The sequence below is a fragment of the Ranitomeya imitator genome, chromosome 5 (assembly GCF_032444005.1).
Source record: "Ranitomeya imitator isolate aRanImi1 chromosome 5, aRanImi1.pri, whole genome shotgun sequence".
Lineage (NCBI taxonomy): Eukaryota > Metazoa > Chordata > Amphibia > Anura > Dendrobatidae > Ranitomeya > Ranitomeya imitator.
In genome coordinates this window covers 399,032,381-399,049,296 of record NC_091286.1, presented here as the reverse complement: position 1 = coordinate 399,049,296, position 16,916 = coordinate 399,032,381, and positions in this window count along the sequence as shown.

The following is a 16,916-nucleotide window of genomic DNA, read 5'->3' as shown; positions in this document are numbered from 1 at the left end:
GCAGTTTGACACCCCTGCTCTAGCTGTTAAAATAAAGGGTTAAATCACGGAAAAAACTGGTGTGGGCTCCCGCGCAATTTTCTCCGCCAGAGTGGGAAAGCCAGTGACTGAGGGCAGATATTAATAGCCTGGAGAGGGTCCATGGCTATTGGACCCCCCTAGCTAAAAACATCTGCCCAAGCAACCCCAGAAAAGGCACATCTGTAAGATGCGCCTATTCTGGCACTTAGACTCTCTCTTCCCACTCCCCTGTAGCGGTGGGATATGTGGTAATAAGGGGTTAATTGTTGTGAATTCTGTTGTCGAACTCCCTCCTGTGGTCGTGAATGGTACTTCGGTGAGTTCTGTCTATGGGCTCCCTCTGGTGGCTATGAGTGAAGCTGCTGCTTCTGAGGTTCCTTACACAGGTGACGTGGTTTGTTAACTCCTCTCAGATCGTTACTCCATGCCAGCTGTCAATGTTTTTGCATTCGTTCAGTTCGCTCCTGGATCTCTCTGGTGACCTGCTTTCTCCTGCAGAAGCCAAGTTCATTATAGTCTTATTTTGTTCTCTGTTTTCTTGTCCAGCTGGTTATCATGATTTTGTCTTGCTAGCTGGAAGCTCTGGGATGCAGAGTGGTCCCTCCGCACCGTGAGTCAGTGCGGAGGTCTTTTTTGCACACTCTGCGTGGTCTTTTGTAGGTTTTTGTGCTGATCGCAAAGTTACCTTCCCTATCCTCTGTCTATTTAGTAAGTCTGGCCTCCCTTTGCTGAAACCTGTTTCATTTCTGCGTTTGTGACTTTCATCTTTACTCACAGTCAATATATGTGGGGGGCTTCCTTTACCTTTGGGGAATTTCTCTGAGGCAAGATGGGCTTTATTTTCTATCTCTAGGGCTAGATAGTTCTTAGGCTGTGACGAGGTGCCTAGGTCTGGTCAGGAGCGCTCCACGGCTATTTCTAGTGTGTGCGATAGGATTAGGGCTTGCGGTCAGCAGAGCTCCCACATCCCAGAGCTCGTCCTGTATGAGGTTTAACTATCAGGTCATTCCTGGTGCTCCTAACCACCAGGTCATAACAGTACAGCTGGCCCAAAGTATTAATGCATCTCAATAGAGGGATAAGAGAAGTTCTGAGACCATTTTTTTTTCTTTGCACTGTGTTTTGTCCTTCTTTTCCCCTAGACCTTTGGGTGGTTCAGGACACAGGTGTAGAAATGGACATTCAAGGTCTGTCCTCTTGTGTGGATCATCTCACTGCAAGGGTACAAAACATTCAAGATTTTGTGTTTCAGAATCCTATGTTAGAGCCTAGAATTCCTATTCCTGACTTATTTTCTGGGGATAGATCTAGGTTCTTGAATTTCAAAAATAATTGTAAACTGTTTCTAGCTTTGAAACCCCGCTCCTCTGGTGACCCCGTTCAACAGGTAAAAATCATTATTTCTTTGTTACGTGGTGACCTTCAAGACTGGGCATTTTGCCTTGCGCCAGGAGATCCTGCATTGCGTGATGTTGATGCATTTTTTCTGGCGCTTGGATTGCTTTATGATGAACCAAATTCAGTGAATCAGGCAGAGAAAATCTTGCTGGCTTTGTGTCAGGGTCAGGATGAAGCGGAGGTGTACTGTCAGAAGTTTAGAAAGTGGTCTGTGCTTACTCAGTGGAATGAATGTGCCCTGGCGGCAATTTTCAGAAAGGGTCTTTCTGAAGCCCTTAAGGATGTCATGGTGGGATTTCCCACACCTGCTGGTCTGAATGAGTCTATGTCTTTGGCCATTCAGATCGTTCGGCGCATGCGTGAGCGCAAAGCTGTGCACCATATGGCGGTATTCTCTGAGCATAGGCCTGAGCCTATGCAGTGTGATAAGACTTTGACCAGAGCTGAACGGCAAGAACACAGACGTCGGAATGGGCTGTGTTTTTACTGTGGTGAATCAACTCATGCTATCTCCGATTGTCCTAGATGCACTAAGCAGTTCGCTAGGTCTGCCACCATTGGTTCGGTACAGTCTAAATTTCTTTAGTCCGTTACTCTGATTTGTTCTCTGTCGTCCTACTCTGTAATGGCATTTGTGGATTCAGGCGCTGCCCTGAATTTGATGGACTTGGAGTTTGCCAGGCGCTGTGGTTTTTTCTTGGAGCCCTTGCAGTATCCTTTTCCATTGAGAGGAATTGATGCTATGCTTTTGGCCAAGAATAAGCCTCAGTACTGGACTCAATTGACCATGTGCATGGCTCCTGCACATCAGGAGGATATTCGCTTTTTGGTGTTGCATAATCTGCATGATGTGGTCGTTTTGGGGTTGCCATGGCTACAGGTCCATAATCCAGTGTTGGATTGGAAATCTATGTCTGTGTCCAGCTGGGGTTGTCAGGGGGTACATGGTGATGTTCCATTGCTGTCAATTTCGCCATCCACTCCTTCTGAAGATCCTGAGTTTTTATCAGATTACCGGGATGTATTTGAAGAGCCCAAATCTGGTGCCCTACCTCCTCATAGGGATTGCGACTGTGCTATTAATTTGATTCCTGGTAGTAAGTTTCCTAAGGGCCGTCTGTTTAATTTATCTGTGCCAGAGCACGCCGCTATGCGGAGTTATATAAAGGAATCCTTGGAGAAGGGTCATATTCGTCCGTCGTCGTCACCATTGGGAGCAGGGTTCTTTTTTGTGGCCAAGAAGGATGGTTCTTTGAGACCTTGTATTGATTACCACCTTCTTAATAAGATCACAGTCAAATTTCAGTATCCTTTGCCGCTGCTGTCTGATTTATTTGCTCGGATTAAGGGGGCTAGTTGGTTCACCAACATAGATCTTTGTGGTGCGTATAATCTTGTGCGAATTAAACAGGGTGATGAATGGAAAACGGCATTTAATACGCCCGAGGGCCATTTTGAGTACCTGGTTATGCCATTCGGGCTTTCTAATGCTCCATCTGTGTTTCAGTCCTTTATGCATGACATCTTCCGAGAGTACCTGGATAGATTCATGATTGTATATTTGGATGACATTTTGGTCTTTTCGGATGATTGGGAGTCTCATGTGAAGCAGGTCAGAATGGTGTTCCAGGTCCTTCGTGCGAATTCCTTGTTTGTGAAGGGGTCAAAGTGTCTCTTTGGAGTTCAGAAGGTTTCATTTTTGGGTTTCATTTTTTCCCCTTCTACTATTGAGATGGACCCTGTTAAAGTTCAGGCCATTTACGATTGGACTCAGCCGACATCTGTGAAGAGCTTACAGAAGTTCATGGGCTTTGCTAATTTTTATCGTCGCTTCATCGCTAATTTTTCCAGTATTGCTAAACCGTTGACTGATTTGACCAAGAAAGGTGCTGATGTGGTCAATTGGTCCTCTGCGGCTGTAGAGGCTTTTCAGGAGTTGAAGCGTCGTTTTGCTTCTGCCCCTGTGTTGTGCCAGCCAGATGTTTCGCTCCCTTTTCAGGTTGAGGTTGATGCTTCTGAAATTGGAGCAGGGGCTGTTTTGTCGCAAAGAAGTTCTGATGGCTCGGTGATGAAACCCTGTGCCTTCTTTTCTAGAAAATTCTCGCCTGCTGAGCGCAATTATGATGTGGGCAATCGGGAGTTGTTGGTTATGAAGTGGGCATTCGAGGAGTGGCGACATTGGCTTGAAGAAGCTAAACATCGTGTGGTGGTCTTGACGGATCACAAGAATTTAACTTATCTCGAGTCTGCCAAGCGGTTGAATCCTAGACAGGCTCGATGGTTGCTCTTTTTCTCCCGTTTTGATTTTATGGTTTCATACCTTCCGGGATCTAAGAATGTGAAGGCTGACGCCCTGTCAAGGAGTTTGTGCCTGACTCTCCGGGTGTTCCGGAGCCGGCGGGTATTCTTAAAGAATGGGTAATTTTGTCTGCCATTTCCCCTGATTTGCGGCGTGTGCTGCAAAAGTTTCAGGCTGATAGACCTGACCGTTGTCCTACGGAGAAACTGTTTGTCCCTGATAGATGGACTAGTAGAGTTATCTCTGAGATTCATTGTTCAGTGTTGGCTGGTCATCCTGGAATCTTTGGTACCAGAGATTTGGTGGCTAGATCCTTTTAGTGGCCTTCTTTGTCACGGGATCTGCGTTCTTTTGTGCAGTCCTGTGGGACTTGTGCTCGGGCTAAACCCTGCTGTTCTCGTGCCAGTGGGTTGCTTTTGCCCTTGCCGATCCCAAAGAGGCCCTGGACGCATATTTCCATGGATTTTATTTCTGATCTCCCTGTTTCTCAAAAGATGTCAGTCATTTGGGTGGTTTGTGATCGCTTCTCTAAGATGGTCCATTTGGTGCCCTTGTCTAAATTGCCTTCCTCCTCTGATTTGGTGCCATTGTTTTTCCAGCATGTGGTTCCAGAGAACATCGTCTCGGACAGAGGTTCCCAGTTTGTTTCGAGGTTTTGGCGGTCCTTTTGCGCTAAGATGGGCATTGATTTGTCTTTTTCTTCGGCTTTCCATCCTCAGACTAATGGTCAAACCGAACGAACTAAATCAGACTTTGGAGACATATCTGAGATGCTTTGTTTCTGCTGATCAGGATGATTGGGTGTCCTTCTTGCCTTTGGCTGAGTTCGCCCTTAATAATCGGGCCAGCTCAGCTACTTTAGTTTCTCCTTTTTTCTGTAATTCTGGTTTCCATCCTCGTTTCTCTTCAGGGCAGGTTGAGTCTTCGGACTGTCCTGGTGTGGATGCGGTGGTGGACAGGTTGCAGCAGATTTGGACTCATGTGGTGGACAATTTGACATTGTCTCAGGAGAAGGCTCAACGCTTCGCTAACCGCCGGCGTTGTGTTGGTCCCCGACTTCGTGTTGGGGATTTGGTTTGGTTGTCATCTCGTCATGTTCCTATGAAGGTTTCCTCTCCTAAGTTTAAGCCTCGTTTCATTGGGCCATACAAGATTTCTGAAGTTCTTAATCCTGTGTCATTTCGTTTGGACCTTCCAGCTTCTTTTACCATCCATAATGTGTTCCATAGGTTGTTGTTGCGGAGATACGTGGCGCCTATGGTTCCCTCCATTGATCCTCCTGCCCCGGTGTTGGTCGAGGGGGAGTTGGAGTATGTGGTGGAGAAGATTTTGGATTCTCGTGTTTCGAGACGGAAACTCCAGTACCTGGTCAAGTGGAAGGGTTATGGTCAGGAAGATAATTCCTGGGTTTTTGCCTCTGATGTTCATGCTGCCAATCTGGTTCGTGCCTTTCATTTGGCTCATCCTGATCGGCCTGGGGGCTCTGGTGAGGGTTCGGTGACCCCTCATCAAGGGGGGGGTACTGTTGTGAATTCTGTTGTCGAACTACCTCCTGTGGTCGTGAATGGTACTTTGGTGAGTTCTGTCTATGGGCTCCCTCTGGTGGCTATGAGTGAAGCTGCTGCTTCTGAGGTTCCTTACACAGGTGACGTGGTTTGTCCTTTGGTTGGCTGCTCTATTTAACTCCTCTCAGATCGTTACTCCATGCCAGCTGTCAATGTTTTTGCATTCGTTCAGTTCGCTCCTGGATCTCTCTGGTGACGTGCTTTCTCCTGCAGAAGCTAAGTTCATTATAGTCTTATTTTGTTCTCTGTTTTCTTGTCCAGCTGGTTATCATGATTTTGTCTTGCTAGCTGGAAGCTCTGGGATGCAGAGTGGTCCCTCCGCACCGTGAGTCGGTGCGGAGGTCTTTTTTGCACACTCTGCGTGGTCTTTTGTAGGTTTTTGTGCTGATCGCAAAGTTACCTTTCCTATCCTCTGTCTATTTAGTAAGTCTGGCCTCCCTTTGCTGAAACCTGTTTCATTTCTGCATTTGTGACTTTCATCTTTACTCACAGTCAATATATGTGGGGGGCTTCCTTTACCTTTGGGGAATTTCTCTGAGGCAAGATAGGCTTTATTTTCTATCTCTAGGGCTAGATAGTTCTTAGGCTGTGACGAGGTGCCTAGGTCTGGTCAGGAGCGCTCCACGGCTATTTCTAGTGTGTGCGATAGGATTAGGGCTTGCGGTCAGCAGAGCTCCCACATTCCAGAGCTCGTCCTGTATGAGGTTTAACTATCAGGTCATTCCTGGTGCTCCTAACCACCAGGTCATAACAGTTAATGTCACCTTGCTATTGTAAGATGACATTAAGCCAGGTTAATAATGGAGAGGTGTCAATAAGACACCTATCCATTATTAATCCAATAGTAGTAAATAGTTAATAAAACACACACACATTAGGAAAAAATGTTTTATTGAAATAAAGACACAGGGTGTTGTAATAGTTTATTAAACGCTCAATCCAATTGAAGACCCTTGTCACCTGAAACAAAGTTAAAATAAAAAAAACAACAATATCCCATAGCTCTCCGGCGTTACAGTCATGTCCTATGCTGTACTGTAAATCCATCAGAAGGGGTTAAATAATTTTACAAGCAGAAGCTCTGCTAATGCAGCTGTGCTCCTGCCTGTAAAAAGTGGGGAATGAAAGGAAAGCAGAGGAAGGTAGCTACCTAGACTTGCGGTGCTGCGCCCCCTGCTGGCATAAACTCATATGAACTCGAGCGTGAGAAAATATTCTGAAAAATTCCCACGCTCGAGTTCATATGAGTTTATACCAGCAGGGGGCGCAGCACCGCAAGTCTAGGTAGCTACGTTCCCCTGCTTTCCTTTCATTCCCCACTTTTTACAGGCAGGAGCACAGCTGCATTAGCAGAGCTTCTGCTTGTAAAATTATTTAACCCCTTCTGTTGGATTTACATCGTGGGACTTGACTGTAACGCTGGAGAGGTATGAGATATTGTAGATTTTTTATTTTAACTTTGTTTCAGGTGACAAGGGTCTTCAATTAGATTGAGCGTTTAATAAACTATTACAACACCATGCATCTTTATTTCATTAAAATACTTTATTCCTAATGTGTGTGTGTGTGTTTTTTTAACCCTTTATGAACATAGGATTAATAATGGATAGGTGTCTTATTGACACCTCTCCATTATTAACCTCGCTTAATGTCACCTTACAATAGCAAGGTGACATTAACCCTTTATTACCCCATATCCCACAGCGACACGGGAGTGGGAAGAGAGAGGCTAAGTGCCAGAATAAGTGCATCTTACAGATGTGCCTTTTCTGGGGTGGCTGGGGGCAGATGTTTTTAGCCGGTGGGGACCAATAACCATGGACCCTCTCCAGGCTATTAATATCTGCCCTCAGTCACTGGCTTTCCCACTCTTGTGGAGAAAACTGCGCGGGAGCCCACACCAGTTTTTTCCGTGATTTAACCCTTTATTTTAACAGCCCAAAATTTTGCACACATACACTTCTAACATTACTAGTGAGGAATATGTAAAAAAAATAAGGGATATGAAATGGTTTACTGTATGTAAACCATGTCTCATATCCTGTCGGGTTTAATAAGGAGATAGCAAAAGCCGGCAATTGAATTACTGGCTTTTCAGCTATCTAGCGCTGTATGAAATATAAATAAATCTATAATATAAGGCTGGGAGCATCACTCTGTCCGAAGCCTTCATAGACTGCGCAAGCGCCGGCGCAGTCTGGACCCCACAGAGTGACGCTCCCAGGAGATCGCGGTATGCGTAAACACTGAACGCACACCGCGATCTCCAACGGAGAGGCAAAGACGCGCCAGGAGGGTAATTATAAGCTATATTCACCTGTCTGTCCCATTCCAGCGCTGCGTGCGACTCCGTGTTCCGGGTCCTCTGCCTGTGACGTTCACAGTTCAGAGGGCACGATGACGCGCTTAATGCGCGCCGCCCTCTGACTGAACAGTCACAGCCAGAGGACCCGGAAGAAGCGGCACGCAGCGCTGGATCAGGGCCAGGTGAATATAGCAAGTGTCGGGGGCCTGAGCTAGCGGCGACTCTGGCACCTGGCCCCCACAGCGCGCCGGTGTCCCCGCCTGCTCAGGCTTCCCAGCACTCGGCGCCCAGCGACGATAGGTGAGTATGTTATTTTTTTTATATATATATCGCAGCAGCATACGGGGCATATAATACTATGGAGCATCTTATGGGGGCCATCAACATTTATGGAGCAGTAACGGGGCATACAATACAATGGAGCATCTTATTGGGGCCATAAACCTTTATGGAGAAGTGTACGGAGCATATACTATGGAGCATCTTATGGGGGCCATCAACCTTTATGGAGCAGTATACGGGGCATATATTATGGAGCATCTTATGGGGGCCATCAACTTTTATGGAGCAGTGTACGGGGCATATACTATGGAGCATCTTATGGGGCCATCAACCATAATGGAGCAGTGTACGAGGGCATATACTATGGAGCATCTTATGGGGGCCATCAACCTTTATGGAGCAGTGTACGGGGACATATACTATGGAGCATCTTATGGGGGCCATAAACCTTTATGGAGCAGTGTACAGGGCATATACTATGGAGCATCTTATGGGGCCATCAACCATAATGGAGCAGTGTACGAGGGCATATACTATGGAGCATCTTATGGGGGCCATCAACCTTTATGGAGCAGTGTACGGGGACATATACTATGGAGCATCTTATGGGGGCCATAAACCTTTATGGAGCAGGGTACGGGGCATATACTATGGAGCATCTTATGGGGGCCATAAACCTTTATGGAGCAGTGTACGGGGCATATGGATGGGAGCAGCAAATTACAGAATGGTGGCGCAGGATGGGAGCAGCACATGATAGAACGGGGGCGCAGGATGGGAGCAGCACATGACAGAACGGGGGCGCAGGATGGGAGCAGCACATGACAGAATAGGGCAGCACATGACAGAACGGGGGTGCAGGTTGGAAGCAGCACATGACAGAACGGCGGCGCAGGATGGGAGCAGCACATGACAGCATGGGGGCGCAGGATGGGTGCAGCACATGTCAGAATGGAGGCGCAGGATGGGTGCAGCACATGTCAGAATGGGGGCACAGGATGGGAGCAGCGCATGTCAGAATGGGGGCGCAGGATGGGAGCAGCGCATGACAGGATGGGGGCGCAGGATGTAGCAGCACATGACAGGATGGGGGCGCAGGATGGAGCAGCACATGACAGGATGGGGACGCAGGATGGAGCAGCACATGACAGGATGGGGGAGCAAGATGGAGCAGCACATGACACGATGGAGACCATATACCAATATAAATGCTCGCCACCCGGGCATAGAACGGGTTCAATAGCTAGTAAATATATATATATATATATATATGTGTCTCACTGATGCATATATATATATACTGTATCCATTCTATGTCCATTTTGCAAGCCGGCGAGAAAATCTCGCTGTACGGATGCCATACAGATGCCATACGGATGACACACGGATAAAATCTTTGGAGAAAAATCGCATCCTCACATTGAATACGGATCACTGTTCAGGAAATTTTCTGCGTATCTCGGCCATCAAAAACGGACCGTATTTTTATACATTGTGTGTAACTCCGGCCTAACCGCCAGTCTCTGCCAGATCCTCACCCTCATGCTCCAGCCTCCCGCTGCAGCACACAGTGCAAGGCAGCAGGGGAATGACTCAGCTGGTTGGATCAATCAGGAAGGAAAAGGCTTCTACATACTAGTTAGCAACAGTTCACTCAGAAAACTTATCGTGTCCAAGGTCTCCTCAGCCACAGATGTCCCACTGAGCGTTGTAGTCCTTGGTGACAGCTGACAAAATGTCCTCAGATGGGGATCCTCAGCTCCCGGTCCAGCTTCTGGCAGCAACGGGCGGTCTCTGGTTTCACCCATTTGGCCCTTAGTCCATGAACTCGTGCAGCCAAATTCACAGGGTGACCGCAGTGCCGGGTCCCGTACACAGCCCACGTTTCTATGCACGCGTCCGTCCCTAAACTTAACTGAGCCTACGGGTGTGTCTCTGCTCACAGTTCTCATGCCGTGTACGCAGGAGGTCAACTGCAGCCCTTTGCGACTCTGCTCCCCAGAGACCGGAGCACGCTGTGCACGCACCCCGTCTGCCTCAGTCTCTGCCGGCGGGAACACTGTCACTTCACACACTTTTTGCTCTGTTTTTGGCTTAATCGCGCCCCCTCCTCGCGGGTAATGTGAACAGTCTGGTGCTTTATTCCTTCCCCCGGGCAACATGGTACGCAGCCTCAACAGTTCCGGACCCAGCTCAGTACAGATATCCACAGCCCGGTCTTTCTCCTTACAAGTATAATGTGCTGTGTGCATCCATCTCTCCCTCATCCATCAATCCTTCTCTCCCTCATCCATCCCTCCCTCATCCATCCATCCCTTCCTCCCTCATCCATCCAGCCAGCCATCCATCCCTCTCTCATCCACCCCTCATACCTCCCTCATCCATCCAACTCTCCTTCATCCATCCATCCATCCATCCATCCCTCACCCATCACTCTATCCCTCCCTCCATCCATAAATTCATCCATCCTTTGACACACACATTGATAAACACATCACTATAGACTGAAGTTCTGCAGCAGCTGAGGTGTACGTGGTGTATGTGGTATATATGTAGATACTGTATATACAGTGGGGCAAAAAAGTATTTAGTCAGTCAGCAATAGTGCAAGTTCCACCACTTAAAAAGATGAGAGGCGTCTGTAATTTACATCATAGGTAGACCTCAACTATGGGAGACAAACTGAGAAAAAAAAATCCAGAAAATCACATTGTCTGTTTTTTTAACATTTTGTTTGCATATTATGGTGGAAAATAAGTATTTGGTCAGAAACAAAATTTCATCTCAATACTTTGTAACATATCCTTTGTTGGCAATGACAGAGGTCAAACGTTTTCTGTAAAGGTACCTTCACACATAACGATATCGTTAACGATATCGTTGCTATTTGTGACGTAGCAACGATATCGTTAATGAAATCGCTATGTGTGACAGCGACCAACGATCAGGCCCCTGCTGGGAGATCGTTGGTCGCTGAATAAAGTCCAGAACTTTATTTCGTCCCTGGACTCCTGCTGACATCGCTGGATCGGCGTGTGTGACACCGATCCAGCTATGTCTTCACTGGTAACCAGGGTAAACATCGGGTAACTAAGCGCAGGGCCGCGCTTAGTAACCCGATGTTTACCCTGGATACCATGCTAAAAGTAAAAAAAAACAAACACTACATACTTACCTACCACTGTCTGTCCTCCAGTGCTGTGCTCTGCTCTCCTCCTGTACTGTCTGTGAGCCGGAAAGCAGAGCGGTGACGTCACCACTCTGCTTTCCGGCTCCCAGACAGTACAGGAGGAGAGCAGAGAAGCAGAGCGCAGCGCTGGAGGACAGACGGCTGTAGGTAAGTATCTAGCGTTTGTTTTTTTTTACTTTTAGCATGGTAACCAGGGTAAACATCGGGTTACTAAGCGCGGCCCTGCGCTTAGTTACCCGATGTTTACCCTGGTTACCGGCATCGTTGGTCGCTGGAGAGCGGTCTGTGTGACAGCTCTCCAGCGACCAAACAGCGACGCTGCAGCGATCCGGATCATTGTCGGTATCGCTGCAGCGTCGCTTAATGTGAAGGGGCCTTAAGTCTTCACAAGGTTGCCACACACTGTTGTTGGTATATTGGCCCATTCCTCCATGCAGATCTCCTCTAGAGCAGTAATGTTTTTGGCTTTTCGCTTGGCAACACGGACTTTCAACTCCCTCCAAAGGTTTTCTATAGGGTTGAGATCTGGAGACTGGCTAGGCCACTCCAGGACCTTGAAATGCTTTTTACGAAGCCACTCCTTCGTTGCCCTGGCGGTGTGCTTTGGATCATTGTCATGTTGAAAGACCCAGCCACGTTTCATCTTCAATGCCCTTGCTGATGGAAGGAGGTTTGCACTCAAAATCTCACGATACATGGCTCCATTCATTCTTTCATGTACCCGGATCAGTCGTCCTGGCCCCTTTGCAGAGAAACAGCCCCAAAGCATGATGTTTCCACCACCATGCTTTACAGTAGGTATGGTGTTTGATGGATGCAACTCAGTATTCTTTTTCCTCCAAACACGACAAGTTGTGTTTCTACCAAACAGTTCCAGTTTGGTTTCATCAGACCATAGGACAAACTCCTCTGGATCATCCAAATGCTCTCTAGCAAACTTCAGATGGGCCCGGACATGTACTGGCTTAAGCAGTGGGACACGTCTGGCACTGCAGGATCTGAGTCCATGGTGGTGTAGTGTGTTACTTATGGTAGGCCTTGTTACATTGGTCCCAGCTCTCTGCAGTTCATTCACTAGGTCCCCTCGCGTGGTTCTGGGATTTTTGCTCACCGTTCTTGTGATCATTCTGACCCCACGGGGTGGGATTTTGCGTGGAGCCCCAGATCAAGGGAGGTTATCAGTGGTCTTGTATGTCTTCCATTTTCTAATTATTGCTCCACTGTTGATTTCTTCACTCCAAGCTGGTTGGCTATTGCAGATTCAGTGTTCCCAGCCTGGTGCAGGGCTACAATTTTGTTTCTGGTGTCCTTTGACAGCTCTTTGGTCTTCACGATAGTGGAGTTTGGAGTCAGACTGTTTGAGGGTGTGCACAGGTGTCTTTTTATACTGATAAGTTTAAACAGGTGCCATTACTACAGGTAATGAGTGGAGGAAAGAGGAGACTCTTAAAGAAGTTACAGGTCTGTGAGAGCCAGAAATCTTGATTGTTTGTTTCTGACCAAATACTTATTTTCCACCATAATGTGCAAAAAAAAAATGATAAAAAAACAGACAATGTGATTTTCTGTTTTTTTTTCTCAGTTTGTCTCCCATAGTTGAGGTCTACCTATGATGTAAATTACAGACGCCTCTCATCTTTTTAAGTGGTGGAACTTGCACTATTGCTGACTGACTAAATACTTTTTTGCCCCACTGTATATGTACACACACCTCGTTATAAACTCTTCACCTCACAGTACTCATGTGTCAGGGGTAATGTGGGGACATGTGAAGCTCTATCACCACTGTGGATGTAATGTGGGAACATGTGAAGCTCTACCACCACTGTGGATGTGATATGGGGGACGTGAAGCTCTATCACCGCTGTGGATGTGATGTGAGGACATGTGAAGCTCTATCACCACTGTGGATGTGATGTGGGGACATGTGAAGCTCTATCACCACTGTGGATGTGATATGGGGACATGTGATGCTCTATTACCACTGTGGATGTGATGTGACGACATGTGAAGCTCTATCACCACTGTGGATGTGATGTGGGGACATGTGATGCGCTATCACCACTGTGGATGTGCTGTGGGGACATGTGAAGCTCTATCACCACTGTGGATGCGATGTGGAGACATGTGAAGCGCTATCACCACTGTGGATGTGATGTGGAGACATGTGATGCTCTATCACCACTGTGGATGTGATGTGGGGACATGTGAAGCTCTATCACCACTGTGGATGTGATGTGGGGACATGTGACGCTCTATCACCACTGTGGATGTAATGTGGGGACATGTGAAGCTCTATCACTACTGTGGATATGATGTGGGGACATGTGAAGCTCTATCACCACTGTGGAAGTGATGTGGGGACATGTGAAGCTCTATCACAACTCTGGATGTGATGTGGGGCATGTGAAGCTCTATCACCACTGTGGATGTGATGTGGGGACATGTGATGCGCTATCACCACTGTGGATGTGATGTGGAGACATGTGATGCTCTATCACCACTGTGGATGTGATGTGGGGACATGTGAAGCTCTATCACCACTGTGGATGTGATGTGGGGACATGTGAAGCTCTGTTGTGAATTCCGCTCTTGGGCTCCCTCTGGTGGTTGTAAGTGGCACTTTTGTGAGTTCTGCTCTTGGGCTCCCTCTTGTGGTTTCTAGTGGTATGGCTGCTTCTTGGAGTTAGCTGTCATCAGCTGCCTCCACTTATCGTCCGCTATTTAAGTCTGGCTCTTTCTTCAGCCTGTGCCACTTGTCAATGTTTCCTGGCTGGATTCACATCTCTGCTTGGATTCTCCTGGTTTCCTGACCAGTTCTGCAAAGATAAGTTTTGGCTTTGCTCATTTCAGTCCACATGTTGTGGACTTATTGTTCTGTGCATTCTATATTTGTCAAGCTTGTCAGTATGGATTTTTTCTGTTAGCTGGAAGCTCTGGGAAGCAGATTTACCCTCCACACCTTTAGTCAGGTGTGGAGATTTTGTAAACTCTGTGCGGATTGTTTTGTAGTTTTTATACTGACCGCACAGTATCCTTTCCTGTCCTATCTATCAAGCTAGACTGGCCTCCTATGCTAAAATCTGATTTAATTTCTGCATATGTTATTTTCCCCTCCTCTCACCGTCAATATTTGTGGGGGGCTTTCTTTCCTTTGGGGATTTTCTCTAAGGCAAGATAGGTTTCCTGTTTCCATCTTTAGGCGAAGTTAGATCTTAGGCTGTGCCGAGGGGTCTAGGGAGCGTCAGGTACCCCCCACAGCTATTTTTAGTTGCGCTGCTAGGTTCAGGGTTTGCGGTCAGTACAGATACCACCTCCTTCAGAGCTTGTCTCATGTTGTTCCTAAACCACTAGATCATAACAAAGCTCTATCACCACTGTGGATGTGATGTGGGGACATGTGAAGCTCTATCACCACTGTGGATGTGATGTGGGGACATGTGAAGCTCTATCACCACTGTGGATGTGATGTGGGGCATGTGACGCTCTATTACCACTGTGGATGTGATGTGGGGCCATGTGAAGCTATCACCACTGTGGATGTGATGTGGGGACATGTGAAGCTCTATCACCACTGTGGATGTGATGTGGGGCCATGTGAAGCTCTATCACCACTGTGGATGTGATGTGGGGACATGTGAAGCTATATCACCACTGTGGATGTGATGTGGGGACATGTGAAGCTCTATCACCACTGTGGATGTGATGTGGGGACATGTGAAGCGCTATCATCACTGTGGATGTGATGTGGGGATATGTGACGCTCTATTACCACTGTGGATGTGATGTGGGGACATGTGAAGCTATCACCACTGTGGATGTGATGTGGGGACATGTGAAGCTCTATCACCACTGTGGATGTGATGTGGGGACATGTGAAGCTCTATCACCACTGTTGATGTGATGTGGGGACATGTGAAGGTCTATCACCACTGTGGATGTGATGTGGGGACATGTGAAGCTCTATCACCACTGTGGAAGTGATGTGGAGATATGTGAAGCTCTATCACCACTCTAGATTTGATGTGGGGACATGTGACACTCTATTACCACTGTGGAAGTGATGTGGAGACATGTGAAGCTCTATCACCAGTGTGGATGTGATGTGGAGACATGTGAAGCTCTATCACCACTCTGGATGTGATGTGGGGACATGTGACACTATTACCACTGTGGATGTGATGTGGGGACATGTGAAGAACTATCACCACTGTGGATGTGATGTGGGGACATGTGAAGCTCTATCACCACTGTGGATGTGATGTGGGGACATGTGAAGCTCTATCACCACTGTGGATGTGATGTGGGGATATGTGACGCTCTATTACCACTGTGGATGTGATGTGGGGACATGTGAAGCTCTATCACCACTGTGGATGTGATGTGAGGACATGTGACGCTCTATCACCACTGTGGATGTGATGTGGGGGCATGTGAAGCTCTATCACCACTGTGGATGTGATGTGGGGATATGTGACCATCTATTACCACTGTGGATGTGATGTGGGGACATGTGAAGCTATCACCACTGTGGATGTGATGTGGGGACATGTGAAGCTCTATCACCACTGTGGAAGTGATGTGGAGATCTGTGAAGCTCTGTCACCACTGTGGATGTGATGTGGAGACACGTGAAGCTCTGTCACCACTGTGGATGTGATGTGGGGACATGTGATGCTCTATCACCACTGTGGATGTGATGTGGAGACATGTGAAGCTCTATCACCACTCTGGATGTGATGTGGGGACATGTGATGCTCTATCACCACTGTGGATGTGATGTGGAGACACGTGAAGCTCTGTCACCACTGTGGATGTGATGTGGGGACATGTGAAGCTCTATCACCACTCTGGATGTGATGTGGGGACATGTGATGCTCTATCACCACTGTGGATGTGCTGTGAAGTTGTTTCTATTCCCCTTCGGACCGGGACGTTGAGGTCAACGGTTGTAGACGCCTTACTCCTGAAAAAAGACCTTTCATACACCTATTGAATATAGTGGATACATCAGAATGCTTATTCATATGGCTATTCATGTTTTCATGGGAATGGATGGGTCCACCTGTCAAACCGGGAGTTAGAGTGGTGATTATGGTTAATATGTATAGGAACTGTTGAATCTAGATGTATTTGTATAGTATGGTTTCCTCATGTATGGGAACCTATCATTTCTCTGACCCCTCCTGTGTTGACTCTTAAAAAAAACATGTATTTATACCAGTTCTATATCATTTTTTCTAATTTGATAGTGTATGTTTGATCATTGTTGTATTTGGGAACCTATTCACTCCCATTAAGGCTATGGATAATTGGGCACGGTAGATATCAGGTGACAATATTGTGACAGGCATGCTAACAATATATGTATTTCTTCCAAGATTGTCGACATATATGTATGATTGATAACGTATGCAATATAAGGTATGCCAGCATAGTCACAGCACGTGCCATGATATAAAGTCGAATATATTGTCAGGAGTTAGCTTAAAATATGTATATACTGTATACTAACCAAATGTGTGTTCTTATGATCATCATATTGGCGCTAGTTCACACCTTACATTTATCTCCTCCGGTGACAGCGCGGCGGGCCTGTTCACATTTACGCCTTGCCCCGTGACTCTGGGCTGCTTTAGGCATCTAAATGGGTCGGAGGTTGCCATGGTGCTTGCATCAGGCTCCTCCTATGAATGATGCCGATGCTGCCTGGAGTCCTGGGTTGCCATGGCAGTGAATGTGTCACTTCCGGTCCACGGCCCTGCCACTTCCGGTCCGGCAGATATTTATATCTCCGATGCTATTCATTTGTCATGCCCCCTGACGAAGGACATCCGAGACGCGCGTCGGGTGACG